This window comes from Vipera berus (genome assembly GCF_964194415.1).
Source record: "Vipera berus genome assembly, chromosome: 1".
NCBI classification, from domain to species: domain Eukaryota; kingdom Metazoa; phylum Chordata; class Lepidosauria; order Squamata; family Viperidae; genus Vipera; species Vipera berus.
The window spans coordinates 101338495-101353827 of NC_138202.1; the positions used below are offsets into that span (position 1 = coordinate 101338495).

Genomic DNA, 15333 nt, shown 5'->3' on the forward strand with positions numbered 1-15333 from the left:
ATGAATAAATCTAAAAGAAAAATATATTTCTTTTGCTTTGTATAAGAGATAATTTTACAATATTATCTCTTTGTATCCTTTCAAGAATCCTACTCTATTCTTCATGGACACTTCATAGTTACAGTGCATTAAATTTCTTAGAAAGAATGTTGAGATTACTTGACAGTTAAGCAGTCCTTTCTGAGAATAACTTTTTATTCTCTGATATGAAGTTTGCTTCCGAGTTTTATATTATCCATGGAACTTGTTTTTTAAAAAATCTGTTATTAATAATTATATTGTTAGGTTTGGCCAAACCAAAGAACATTGCTATTCAGTCCTACATTCATTTAGTCCAATTATCTTATTTCCCCATGGTTACTAATTACATAAGAATAGTTTTAGCCTTTCCTAACAGAGAAAAAATACCTGAACTTCCTGATTCTTGAACACTATGTTCAATAATAGATTGTACTTGAACTGGTTTATTAAATGGTTGTTCTACTAACAGCTTTGTGACCTATAGCAATTGAAAATCATGAATTTGTTCAACTTTCATCTGTAAGGAGGCCTGAAGAAAACGTTAGAGACAGAAGATAAAATTTTTGTTGTTTTATGGTGAGAGCCAGTTTGGTGTAATGCTTGAAATGCTGGGCTAGAAACCATGAGACTATGAGTTCTAGACCTGCCTTAGTCTTCACACAAAAAGAAACTATAGCCCAACATACCAAAAAAACCCACTGCAAAAGAGAAATTAGAAACAAAAATTAAAATAAGCAAGAAAATGGTAAGAGAACACCTATCCAACCTTGATGAATATAAATCACCGGAGCCTCCCAGAGTTCTGAAGGAGCTGGCAGATGTTATCTCAAAACCATTGCACCACATCTTTCAAAAATCCTGGAGCACTGGAGAAGTACCTGAGGATTGGAAAAGGGCTGATGTGATTCCCCTCTTTAAGAAAGGAAAATAAATGGACCCACGAAACTACAGACCAATCAGTTTAACATACCTGGGAAGATCCTAGAAAAGATAATCAAAAAACAGATCTGCGAACAACTGGAAGCAAACAAAGTTATAACCAGTAGCCAGCACAGGTTTGTTAAAAACAGATCATGCCAAACCAATCTTATTTCATACTTTGACCAAGTGACTAAACTACTAGACCAGCAAAATACTGTGGACGTAGTATACTTAGCCTTCAGTAATGTATTTGATAAAGTAGACCACAACCTACTCCTTGGTAAGCTAGAAAAAGGTGGAATAGACAATATCACCACCAGATGGATATGTAGCTGGCTGTCAAACCATACTCACTGAGTAGTCCTCAACGGCACTACATGCACATGGAGAGAAGTAAGCAGTAGGGTACCACAAGGTTCCGTCTTAGGCCCAGTACTCTTCAATATCTTTACCAATGACTTAGATGAGGGAATTGAAGGGGAACTCATCAAATCTGCAGATGACACCAAACTGGCAGGAATAGCCAACACCCTAGAAGACAAACTCAGGATCCAAAAATATCTTGACAAACTTGAACAATGGGCCCCATCAAACAAAATGAGTTTCAGTTTGGAGAAAAGCAAAGTTTTACATTTAGCCAGGAAAAATCAAAGGTACAAGTACAGAATGGTCTTAAAAACAATAAATGTGAGAGGGACAATCCTAGTGGACGATCACTTAATTGAGCCAGCAGTGTGCAGCAGCCACCAAAAAAGCTAATACAATCCTGAGTTGTATAAACAGAGACATAGAATCAAAATCACACAAGATATTAGCTTTATAAAACCCTAGTAAGACCACACCTGGAATACTGCAGCCAATTTTGGTCACCATATCACAAAAAAGATGTTGAGGGTTTGGAAAAAATTCAGAAAGAACAACTAAGATGATCAAAGGCTTGAAGAGTAAAACATGAAGAATGGCTGTAGGACTTGGGTTTGGCTAGTCTAAAGAAAAGAAGAAATAGGGGAGACATGATAGCAGTATTCCAGTATTTGAGGGGCTGCCACAAAGAAGAGGTCACATCATTCACCAAAGCATCAGAGGGCAGGACAAGAAACAATGGTTGGAAACTGATCAGAGATAGAAGCAATCTGGAATTAAGGAGAAACTTCCTAATAGTGAGGACAAATAACCAGTGGAACAGCTTGCCTCCAGAAATCGTGGGCGCTCCATCACTGGAGATTTTTAAGAAGAGGCTAGACAGTAACTTGTCTGAGATTGTATATAGGTTCTCCTGCTTGAGCATGGGGCTGGACTAGAAGACCTCCAAGGTCCCTTCCAGCTCTATTCTATTCTATTTTAAAACAAGTTTACATCTCTAAACAGGGAAGCACAAACTTTTTTATAGAAGTCTGTAGTGTTTTATATATATATATATATATATATATATATATATATATATATATATATATATATATATATATATATAAAGCGAAGAGAAGAAATATAGCAATGCTATAGCAAATACTTTAGGAAGCTAACTAGGCAAGAATGCAAAGATTCTATTTGAAGGTGCTGCTCCTAGCAACCAACCATGTCTGTATGAAACACAAGCATGGTGAACTCCTTTGTTCAGTGGATCATTATTTCCATTTAACTGGAGACTCTATGGATTTTATAGAATGTTTTGCACAATTCCTTTCTCATAGGTTTTTTTTTATGATTATGAGTTTAACAGCCTAATCTGGGAAAAAATGCTTAAAATGTTCACGTTGTATTGGAATGATTTTATAAGCTTGTGAAGGGCAAACTACCTAAGTACACAATGGGTTGTCATAATACATGAAATAGTTTCTTATGCCTTGGATTAGTGTGAATCCATCCGTTATAGCTTAATGTTTTATGTAAACAAGCCTGTCAGGTTAACATAATGTGAAAATCAGGCCAGCAAGAAGTAACAGTATTAACAAACACGATATTACAGTCATGGCATAATATGAAACATGGAGATTTAATGCTAAGATGCTATTAGTCATTCTGCATTTGTTTAGTGTGTGCAATATTATGCAATACGTCTTAATGGGTAGTTAAAATCATTGCTTGTTTATGAGAATACTCAATTTATTTTAAAAGACATTTGTGTGCCATAGGATGGAGTGGAATATAACAGGGTTTGGGCTAGAAAGATAGAAAGGTTAGTTAGATGAATAGGCACTACTGAATTTCAAACTGTATTCTGAAGTGTTGCTTTTTCCCCTGAGGAAATTACACATCATGAACTTGAAGGTTTAAGAAACACACCAGTGAAGTACCTATCATCTTCTGTGGAAAAAACAAACCAATTTCCTGATGATTTGGCAAGAATTACTTCTGTTACATAGATAAGACATATGTATTTCAGGGACATTTAAAATGATAGTTCACTGAATTCAGAAGTAGAAATAGCTAGAATGCACCCACATAATACCGGGTATACTATAAAATCCTGGTTAGTTTAATTTGTATAAGAAAGAATGGGCCTAGGGTGCCATCTTGTGGAAAAAAACTAATAATAACATTGCTATCTGATAAAATATCATTTACTGTGTATTATTGCTGACAACTCTAGCCGGCTTTATAAATATTATAATTAGACATATGTAGTTGTTTTTTAGATTAATTTTAAATGCCTTTGTAATACCTACAATTTGTGACCTGTAAATCTAAATATTTTGCAGAAAACTAGTAAAATATAGCATATACTTCAGCAGTGTATTTTTATTTTCTTTACTTTTTTTTACTTTACTTTTTACTTACTTTAGTTTTTCCTTTTTCATAATATGATACAAAAATAAATTGAAAACATAGAAACATTTTTTATCTAAGCCTTAACTTTCAGGATTTATGTTTATTTCAGATAAAAGTAGAAAGATAATCTCAATTTATTTCACTTTAAAAAGAAAATAATTTAATGGAATATAAAGTAATTAAACACACTTGTTTAGGGGTTTTTAGAACTATTCTCTTTAAATAATTATCCAGAACCTGTTGTATATTACCTAATACAAGCACTTACACTGGAAACTTTGCAGCTTTTAAAAATAAAATAAAATAAATTTAAATTTGTTTTATACCTGGACCTGAATATATTCCATTTGATTTTAGTCTGTTACTGTGGTGGAACTGTGCAGTTCCTGCCCATCCTTGAAATTGTTGACGTTCATATATAAATATGATGTTTCTCTGGTAAACAAGAGGCTAGACTTAAGTGTCAGCTGGAAATTCAGTCAAGGTTATAGACTTCCCAGAAAAAGGATAGGGCATTTTGAATGGGATCATGAATAGGATCAACTGTGGACTTATTTATTTCAGGACAAAGTTGAAATAGTCAGACAAAATTTAAAAAAGGAGAGGAGAAAAGATGAATGGGGGCAAGTAGAAAGTAAAATGAGATGGGTTGTATAAAGCTGCAAGGTGGGTTTGAATAGATTGCCAAGAAATAGAAAACAGGTAGTCATTGACTTAGAAACAGTTCATTTAATGACTGTTTGAAGTTACAACGACACTGAAAAAAGGGACTTATTACCATTTTTCACACTTAATGCTGTACCTGCATCCCCTTGGTTATGTGATCAAAATTCGGACGCTTGGCAATTAGTTCATATTTATCATGACTGCAGTGTCCCCGGGTCATGCGAGTACATTTTGCCTCCTGATAAGCAAAGTCAATGAGGAAGCCCGATTCACTTGACAATGTTACTAACTTAACAACTACAGTGATTCATTTAGCAGCTATGGCAAGAAAGGTTGTAAAATGGGGCAAAATTCATGTAACAAATGTCTCAGCAGCATAAACTTTGGGCTTGATTGTGGTCATAAGTCGAGGACTACCCATAGCAGCTTTATCATAATGCGATGAGATTTCTAGATAATAATTAGTACTAACCATTGTTGTTGTTGTTAGTTGCGAAGTCGTGTCCAACCCATCGCGACCCTATGGACAATGTTCCTCCAGGCTTTCCTGTCCTCTACCATCTTCTGGAGTCCATTTAAGCTCACGCCTACTGCTTCAGTAACTCCATCCAGCCACCTCATTCTCTGTCGTCCCCTTCTTCTATTGCCCTCAATCTTTCCCAGCATTAGGCTCTTCTCCAGTGAGTCCTTCCTCCTCATTAGGTGGCCAAAGTATTTGAGTTTTAGCTTCAGGATCTGGCCTTCTAAAGAGCAGTCAGGGTTGATCTCCTCTAGGACTGACCGGTTTGATCGCCTTGCAGTCCAAGGGACTCGCAGGAGTCTTCTCCAGCACCATAGTTCAAAGGCCTCAATTCTTTTGCGCTCAGCCTTTCTTATGGTCCAACTTTCACTGCCATACATTGCAACTGGGAAGACCATAGCCTTGACTATACGCACTTTTGTTGACAGGGTGATGTCTCTGCTTTTTAGTGTCCTGTCTAGATTTGCCATGGCTTTCCTCCCGAGGAGCAAGCGTCTTTTAATTTCTTGACTACAGTCCCCATCTGCAGTGATCTTGGAGCCCAGGAAAATAAAATCTGTCACTACCTCCATTTCTTCCCCATCTATTTGCCAGGAATTGAGAGGGCCGGATGCCATGATCTTGGTTTTCTTAATGTTTAGTTTCAACCCAACTTTTGCACTCTCCTTCACTCGCAACAAGAGACTCTTCAGTTCCTCTTCACTTTCTGCCATTAGAGTGGTATCATCTGCATATCTTAGGTTGTTGATATTTCTTCCAGCAATCTTAATTCCAACTTTTGATTCATCTAGCCCTGCCTTTCTCATGATGTGCTCTGCATATAAGTTAAATAGGCAAGGCGACAGTATACAGCCTTGCCGGACTCCTTTCCCAATTTTGAACCAATCAGTGGTTCCGTGTCCAGTTCTCACTGTTGCTTCTTGGCCCGCATATAGGTTTCTCAAGAGACAAATAAGATGTTCTGGTACTCCCATCTCCTTAAGAACTTGCCACAGTTTGTTATGATCCACACAATCAAAGGCTTTAGCATAGTCAATGAAGCAGAAGTAGATGTTTTTCTGGAACTCCCTAGCTTTCTCCATGATCCAGCGTATGTTGGCAATTTGATCTCTAGTTCCTCTGCCTCTTCGAAATCCTGCCTGCACTTCTGGTAGTTCTCGATCCACATACTGCTGGAGTCTAGCTTGTAGGATTTTAAGCATAACTTTACTAGCATGAGAAATGAGTGCAATGGTGCGATAGTTTGAACATTCTTTGGCACTGCCTTTCTTTGGAATTGGAATGTAAACTGATCTTTTCCAATCCTGTGGCCACTGTTGAGTTTTCCAAATTTGCTGGCAAATTGAGTGTAGCACTTTTACTGCATCGTCTTTTAAGATTTTGAATAGCTCAGCTGGAATACTGTCACCTCCACTAGCTTTGTTGTTGCTCAGCTTTTCTAAGGCCCACTTCACTTCACATTCTAGGATGTCTGGCTCGAGGTCAATGACCACCTCATTGTGATTATCAGGGACGTTAAGCTCATTCTTGTATAGTTCTTCTGTGTAATTTTGCCATCTCTTCTTAATCTCTTCTGCCTCTGTTAGGTCCCTGCCATTTTGGTCCTTTATCATGCCCATTTTTGCATTGAACGTTCCCTTCATCTCTCCAATTTTCTTGAAAAGATCTCTGGTCCTCCCTATTCTATTGTTTTCTTCTATTTCTTTGCACTGTTCATTTAAGAAGGCATTCTTATCTCTTCTAGCTATTCTCTGGAATTCTGCATTCAATTGGGCGTATCTTTCTTTTTCTCCCTTGCCTTTTGCTTCCCTCCTTTCCTCAGCTATTTGCAAAGCTTCCTCAGACAGCCATTTTGCTTTCTTGCATTTCTTTTTCTTTGGGGTGGTTTTAGTTGCTACCTCTTGTACAATGTTGCGAACCTCTGTCCATAGTTCTTCAGGCACCCTGTCTATCAGATCTAATTCCTTAAATCTATTTGTCACCTCTACTGTATATTCAACAGGGATATGATTTAATTCATACCTGACTGGCCTAGTGCTTTTCCCTACTTTCTTCAGTTTAAGCCTAAACTTTGCAACAAGAAGCTCATGGTCTGAGCCACAGTCAGCTCCTGGTCTTGTTTTTACTGACTGTATAGAGCTTCTCCATCTTTGGCTGCAGAGCATATAGTCAATCTGATTTCTGTGTTGACCGTCTGGTGATGTCCATGTGTAGAGCCGTCTCTTGGGTTGTTGGAAAAGAGTGTTTGCTATGATCATCGTATTCTCTTGACAAAATTCTATCAGCCTGTGCCCTGCTTCATTTTGTACTCCAAGGCCAAACTTGCCTGTTATTCTGGTTATCTTTTGGCTTCCTACTTTAGCATTCCAATCCCCCATGATGATAAGGACATCATTTTTTGGTGTTAGTTCTATAAGGTGCTGTAGGGCTTCGTAGAACCGGTCAATTTCATCCTCTTCAGCACCGGTGGTTGGGGCATAGACTTGGACTACTGTGATATTGAATGGTTTGCCTTGGATTCGAACTGAGATCATTCTGTCATTTTGAGGATTGTATCCCAGTATTGCTTTTCCTACTCTTTTATTGACTATGAAGGCTACTCCATTTCTTCTGAGGGATTCTTGCCCGCAGTAGTATACCTGATGGTCATCTGAATTAAATTCACCCATTCCTGTCCATTTTAGTTCGCTGATACCTAAGATGTCGATGTTCAGTCTTGTCATCTCTTGTTTGACCACGTCCAGCTTGCCTTGATTCATGGATCTTACATTCCAGGTTCCTATGGAGAAAAAATCTTTACAGCATCGGACTTTCCTTTCACCACCAGACATATCCACAGCTGAGCGTCCTTTCGGCTTTGGCCCAGTCGCTTCATTCTTTCTGGCGCTACTAGTACTAGCCCTCTGCTCTTCCTCAGTAGCATATTGGACGCCTTCCGACCTGAGGGGCTCATCTTCCAGCGTCATATCGTTTTGCCTTTTGGTACTGTCCATAGGGTTTTCATGGCAAAGATACTGGAGTGGGTTGCCATTTCCTTCTCCAGTGGATCACGTTTTGTCAGAACTCTCTGCTATGACCTGTCCGTCTTGGGTGGCCCTGCACGGCATAGCTCATAGCTTCATTGAATTACGCAAGCCCCTTCGCCACGACAAGGCAGTAATCCATGAAGGGGGGTACTAACCATAGGGGGGAAAAACAGATTTAATGAAAATTAAGTTCCCTAATTCCCCAATGAGGTGCAGATGTGTGTTTTACGTATGGAAGTGGAAATCAGGTTTGCCAATAGCGTTTTTTGCCTGATAGAGTGGGACACCACTCTCTTTTTAAATATATTGTTCCTTACGTTTATTTTATTTCCATGAAATAAGCTTTGAAATCCGAACAATTCTCATGTGGTTTTAACTTCCACCTATTAAGCTCACATTCACAGCTCTCAGGTCTTCTCCATCTACAAATTCAGTTTTTTTAAAAAAATCATTTTCCAATATGCTTATATTTCTCTTAGGGTACAAATAAATGAAGTTTAGCTGATAGACTGGTGTCTCTTAAATTTCCGTGATCACTTAATACCAACTATCACCCTTCTGCTTATATTCAGGATAATCTAGATCAGTGATGGCGAGTGCTCCAAAACCGCCCCATCCCTGCTCCGCCCCTGCCCCATTGAAAGACTAAAGGGAATGTCACAATACTGCACACAGGTAGTCCTTGATTTACTACAGTTCATTTAGTGACCTTTCGAAGATACAATAACACTAAAAAAAACTGTTTTTCACACTTATAACTGTTGCAGCACCCCCCAGGGTCATGTGATCAAAATTTGGGCACTTGGCAACTGGCACGCATTTATAACTTGCAGTGTCCTGGGTCATGTGATCTCCTTTTGTGAACTTCTGACAAGCAACATCAATGGGGAATCCACATTCACTTAACACCTGTGTTACTCACTTAACCATTGCAGCGATTCACTTAATAACTGTGGCAGGAAAGGTCGTAAAATGGGGCAAGACTCAACAAATGTCTCACTTAGCCAACAGAAATGTTGGGCTTAGTTGTGATCGTAAGTCGAGTACTGCTTTTATTTATTTTTGAAATGAGTTACTTGTAAAAATGGTGTGAAGCTGAAATGAATGAAGAAGAATGAGGGGAACAGGACATACGATTTTTATACTTCTAGTGCTAACTAACTGAAGCCAAATGTGAAATATCTGCATTCTGCTGAGCAGCGATTTTTAGCCATAGTTTTCAAGCAAATCACAATGTATTTGTTTGCACCACACGAAGTAAAAAAAATAAATTCCTATTATAGTATAAGGTAAAGGTAAAGGTTCCCCCGCACATGTGTGCTAGTCGTTTCCGACTCTAGGGGCCGGTGCTCATCTCCGTTTCAAAGCCGAAGAGCCAGCGCTTGTCCGAGGACGTCTCCATGGTCATGTGGCTGGCATGACTAGACGCCAAAGGCGCACGGAACGCTGTTACCTTCCCACCGTAGTGGTCCCTATTTTTCTACTTGCATTTTTACATGCTTTCGAACTGCTAGGTTGGCAGAAGCTGGGACGAGTAACAGGCGCTCACTCTGCTATGCGGCACTCGGGATTCGACCCGCCAAACTGCTGACCTTCTGATCGACAAGCTCAGCGTCCTAACCCACTGAGCCACCACGTCCCTGTATTATAGTATAAATAACTGGCTAAATCAGAATCATTTCTTTTAAATTGAAATTATTCTTAGTGAGGGAATAGGAGTCCACTGATTAATTAGTTTTATGAATAAGGGTAAATAATGACCATGAGATAAAAGTACCTATGATTGACTAAATCAAGGGTCTGCAATCTTGACAACTTTAAGACTTGTGGACTTCAACTCCCAGAATTCCTCTGCTAGACCCCTGGATTAAATCCCATGTTCATAACCAATAGGCATCAGATGCTTCAGATGTAAATTGAAAAAAGAACTGTAAGCTTTCTAGAAGCTGATTGCCATTGGAAACAGAGCAAGATAGATAGGTCTGAGATTAGAGTGGATGCCTTTTGACACATTTATAAATCTTTTCCGATCACAGTTAACCACAATTTGATTAGTGTCTGCTAGGAGCAATATGTAAACTTCATTAAGCTTCCCAAATAAATAGATTGCATATGTGAACTAATAATAAGTAATTTATATGGCAGCAGATTTGTCTCCAGGTACTTATATCGAAAGCCATGGAAGGTTAGGCAAAGCTAAATCTTAGTCCTTAAGGAGAGCTTGTATCTGAGCCAGGAGTTAGTGAAGCTCTTTGTTTATTGACCAGATATATTTTTTCCATTAAAACTCTATAACTACTACATTTTTATAGTAATGTTTTTAAGCTGTGTTCAATAGCTATTAGACACAAAATGTGTTACTTGCACTGTAATCTTGGTGATAATTGTGATTATACTGTTTATGCAGAGTGAGGCTTTAGCTAGTGGAAGACATTCTGTGGGATTGTTGACAGTTCAGTCTTGAACTCAATTATGAAATTGGCCCTAAATAAGATGTGAGACAGAGGAACTAAAGAGCCTCTTGTTGAGAGTGAAGAAGGAGAGTGCAAAAGTTGGGTTGAAACTAAACATTAAGAAAACCAAGATCATGATATCCGGCCCTCTCAATTCCTGGCAAATAGATGGGGAGGAAATGGAGGTAGTGACAGATTTTATTTTTCTGGGCTCCAAGATCACCACAGACGGGGACTGCAGCCAAGAAATTAAAAGACGCTTGCTCCTGGGGAGGAAAGCCATGGCAAATCTAGACAGGACACTAAAAAGCAGAGACATCACCCTGCCAACAAAAGTGCATATGGTCAAGGCTATGGTCTTCCCATTTGCAATGTATGGCTGTGAAAGTTGGACCATAAGAAAGGTTGAGCGACAAAGAATTGAGGCCTTTGAACTATGGTGCTGGAGAAGACTCCTGCGAGTCCCTTGGACTGCAAGGCGATCAAACCGGTCAGTCCTAGCGGAGATCAACCCTGACTGCTCTTTAGAAGGCCAGATCCTGAATTTGAAATTCAAATACTTTGGCCACCTAATGAGAAGGAAGGACTCACTGGAGAAGAGCCTCATGCTGGGAAAGGTTGAGGGCAAGAGAAGAAGGGGATGACAGAGAATGAGGTGGCTGGCTGGAGTCACTGAAGCAGTAGGCGTGAGCCTAAATGGACTCCAGAAGATTACGGTAGAGGACAGGAAGGCCTGGAGGAACATTGTCCATGGGGTCGCGATGGGTCAGACACGACTTCGCAACTAACAACAAGATGTGAGACTCACAGAAAATTCAACTTATTGGACTGAGCTTCTTATGGATATCTGTATCATCATATGATGCCACTTCATACTTTAGGATGATTTCTCTCGTCAGCTTCAGACAGACGGTAAAGCTATAAGATGGAATCATGAAGTATAAAGAACATAAGGCTAAGTAAAAATACCTCATAATTTCATTCTGAAAATGACACTAAAGACATTAGCAGAACTGTTACTCTGCTCTCGATACAGGCAGTCCTTGCTTACCAACCGTTTATTCAGCAATTATTTGAAGTTATGAAAGTGCTGAAAAAATATCTCTATGGACCACTTACAACCTTTGCAGTGTCCCGCAGTCATGTGATCAGTCTATATGCATTATCCTGTGCTTGACCTGCCATTTTTTTCTTTTTCCTTTCTCTTCCCCCCTTGCAAAACAGAGAGATTGGAGAGGGATTTTAGGAGAGTAACTGTCTTCTACACATCACAAGCAATATAATTATGCTGCCAGTGGGCAAGAGAAAGATTGTCTACAGAAATCACATGCTTCCCCCCCCCCTTCTCCTCACCCACAGAGAGGAGAGATTGGAAACATGGGGATTTCAGGAGAGTAACTTGTTTGTGTAGCACCCAGCCTTGGGTTGTGCTTTCAAGAGCAGGGGAGAGATTAGAAAGCAAATAAAAGCCAAGAGTGTGAAACTGAGTAGTCTTGTCTGTTTCCAGCTAGAAAGAACAATTGTGGTTATTTGATTTATGTGACTTACTGATTAAGGTATGTGATATTATGTAATATTCAGTTATTTGTTTAATGTACAGAATATATTTCCTCAGAAAACACTATTTTTGATGATAGTTATATTAGAGGGGAAGATCAAGGAGAATCATTTAAGGCAGTTTTAGATATTATATATTTTATGTTTAGTGTTCCTAGCAATCTGTTACCCAATTAGTAAGTTGACTAGTTATAGAATTACTTCTACTTGTACAGACTTGGTCCTTGCTACCCTTGGATGATTTCATATATAATCAAGCATTTTTTTCCAACCCCCTTGGGTCTCTTGCATTTGAATTTTCCTTTTCCAGATGTGCTCCACTGATTATAAAGCCTTGGCATCCAGCCATTGAAAATCCAATGAACCTTTTGGTTGCTCTGACGATGTTACTATATAAGTTGGATGTTCTCAAATGTCCTTTCTGTATTTATCATTTTGGAACAGTAAGTATAATGGAAAGTCCAGTATTCTGTTTAAATATAACAGAACACTTTTTTTTCATTCTTTGTTAACAATGTAGGTAATGAGAACTATATGAAGTCATGTTGCTGCTTTTCTCCTGCAGATTAGATGTAAATGAATCAGGTAAGAATTGTGATTTTTAATCAATTTAATTAAAATGCTAGGTGTATATCCTTCTCCCTTGGGTGTTCTATAGAAACAAAATAGGCCTTTCTGTTAAAAAAACATATATATTTGGAAGAATAAAGATAGTTTATGACATCAGTAAATTGATGTCCATGTAGTTGTGTAAATAAAGCTTCATGCTCACCACTCATAGAAAAAAAATGCTCACAGCTCCTGACAATCTCATTTCACCTTTTGTATATTGCTTCTTGCTTCCTAAAAACACACATAGTGAAGTGAATAAGAATACTGCAGATAATTTTCAATAGAAAACCAAGTTCCACTAAACTGAGAAACAAATTGAAACACTACATCAAAGTAAAAAGTAAGCAACAATTTCTGGTTTGGAATTGCAATGTGGTTGTGAGGAATTTATAGGAGACTTTTTTTTATCAATACAGACAGAAGATAGTGAGATAGGAGATAAGGGAAATCAGTCTGCAATAGGATCACCACGTATGCCTCTAGGTAGGAAATCTAAATTCACTTTGAGAGAAATGGGTGGTTTAGAAACATGAAATAATCAATCAATCAATCCCCAGGACTGTAGTCTGGATTTGCCCCCACTCCAACTGTTCTTGCAAATTACTCTGAAAAGCCACTTGCACAGTTCTTAATTGCATTAATGACAGTAATTGACTTTTAATTTGCATGTAGAATAGCAGTATATGATTTAAATAAATGCTAATATACATCTAATTCACATGTTTAAGAATTTATTGCTCATTGCCTCAATTCCTAGGTACTATGTTCTGCTGTTAAATATATTGTAGTACCGTAATTAAACTTTGTAGTTTATAGACTACTAATATGAAAGCATAGTAGCACATACTAATATATCTAATTTCAATTTCTGCACTTGTATGTTAGATATTTGTAGGTTAAAGTTGCAATCCTCAACCTGCTTATTCTAAATACTGTACATTAGGACATGAATTTATTTATTTTTTCAAATTACCATCATGCAACATACGCTAAAAGATAAACTTAGATTTAAGCATGGTAACATCTGTTTGGAACTGCTCTTAGTGGGAGCAGTTCTATCTTTATTTTATACATTTCTTTTTTCACAAAGTTGCTAATGAGGACCATAAATAGAAATATTTGAAAAAGTACATTTCTGTTCCATACAAAAAATCCCCACCAAGATGCATATGGTTCTTTACTCTCTGATTCGCAGTCCAGAATGTAGTATTTTTATTCCAAATTGATTGTAAATGGAGATAAAAATATGGCAACTGCAGTTTGTCATTGGAATTGACAAACAGCTTTGTTTCAGAGCCTTCCCTCTACTGTATTTATGAATCAGGCTGTATATTACTCCTTCTCAGTGAGGATGGTATATATTTTCAGCTCAGATCTTTGATTTAGAGTTTACTATACTGCTTAAATAAGTCTTGTTTTTAGGCAAGCAATGACTTTTTGACCTGGATGGTTATTTGTCTGGAAATGGGGATATGAGAACTGAGATGTAGACTTTACTAGCATGGTACCCTCTAGATGTGTTGGGTTATAGTTTCCTTCTAACATATTCTGATATTCTGATTGTTTTTAGATGGATGTGATTTTTTTTTAAAAGTAGGATTTAGAATCTCTCATTTTATGCATACTATATTATAGAAAGCGGTGAAAATGGTTACAGTATGTAGTGACTGACTGATATGGCAGAATGATCTTGTTCAAATATTCTTCTTTTGTCAACAGTCTTTGCAGTTATTTTTATATTTAAGTTTAACTCCTGTTCTGAGCATCCAAGTGCCAATACGTATCCTAGATAATAAATATAAATTGATCCTTAGGTAGGAAAAAACAAAGGCACAGGTAAAAAATAGGCAGTACCCGGCTCAGCAGTAGTAACTGTGAGAGGGATCTAGGTGTCCTAGTGGACCACCAATTGAATATGAGCCAGTGGTATGCTGCATCTGCCAAAAAGGTCAATGCAGTCCTAGGCTACATCAATAAAAGATCACAAGAAGTGATGGTACTGCTTTATACTGTACTAATAAGGCCACACTTGGAATATTGCGTCCAATTCTGGTCAACAAGATACAAAAAAGATGCTGAGGCCCTGGAAAGAGTGCAGAGAACAGCAACAAAAATGATAATGGGCCTGAAGGCTAAATTGTACAGTGAACAGTTAAAGGAACTTGATGCGTCTAACCTAATGAAGAGAAGGTTTAGATGTGATATAAGAATTGCCTTTTGGTACTTGAGGGGCTGTCACAGAGAAGAGGGGGTTGACTTATTCTCCAAAGCACCTGAGAGTAAGACAAGAAGTAACAGTTGGAAGCTAGTCAAAGAGAGATCCAATCTGGAACTAAGGAGAAATTTCCTGACAATGAAAACCCTTAATCAATGGAACAGGTTGCCTTTCAGAGTTGTGAGTGCTCCATCACTGGAGGTTTTCAAGAAAAGGTTGGATAACCATTTATCTGAGATGGTGTAAGGCAGACATGTCAAACTCGCGACGTCATGTGACATCATGCGACGTATCGGAGCTTTTTCCCTATTGCCGGCAATGGGGTAGGTGCGGTTTCTTCATGACGCGTCTGGCCAGCGTGCTGGCAGTTTGACACCCCTGGTATAAGGCCTCCTAACTTGGGCAGAGGTTGGACTAGAAAACCTTGAAGTGCATTTCACCCTATGATTTTAGTCTATATTCTATATTCTAGTCTAGTTTAGTCTAGTCTAGTCCATATTCCATTCTACATACTGTTCTCTATTCATTCCATTCCATTCCTATATAGAAATACTAGATTGCATCCACACTGCA

At 38.2% G+C, this 15333-nt stretch overlaps 1 protein-coding gene across 7 annotated transcripts in view; it reads left to right on the top strand.

Moving 5' to 3' along the window:
- Positions 1 to 15333, top strand: part of STK33 (serine/threonine kinase 33) — an 86479-nt gene that overhangs the window by 25851 nt on the left and 45295 nt on the right. For 3 of the 7 annotated variants that reach the window (XM_081320076.1, XM_081320075.1, XM_081320080.1), the window contains exon 2: positions 12454 to 12518. The exons of the other annotated variants lie outside the window; for them this stretch is intronic. The gene's annotated coding sequence lies outside the window, so the exon portion shown is untranslated. The remainder of the gene's footprint in view (positions 1 to 12453; positions 12519 to 15333) is intronic. 7 annotated transcript variants of the gene reach the window in all.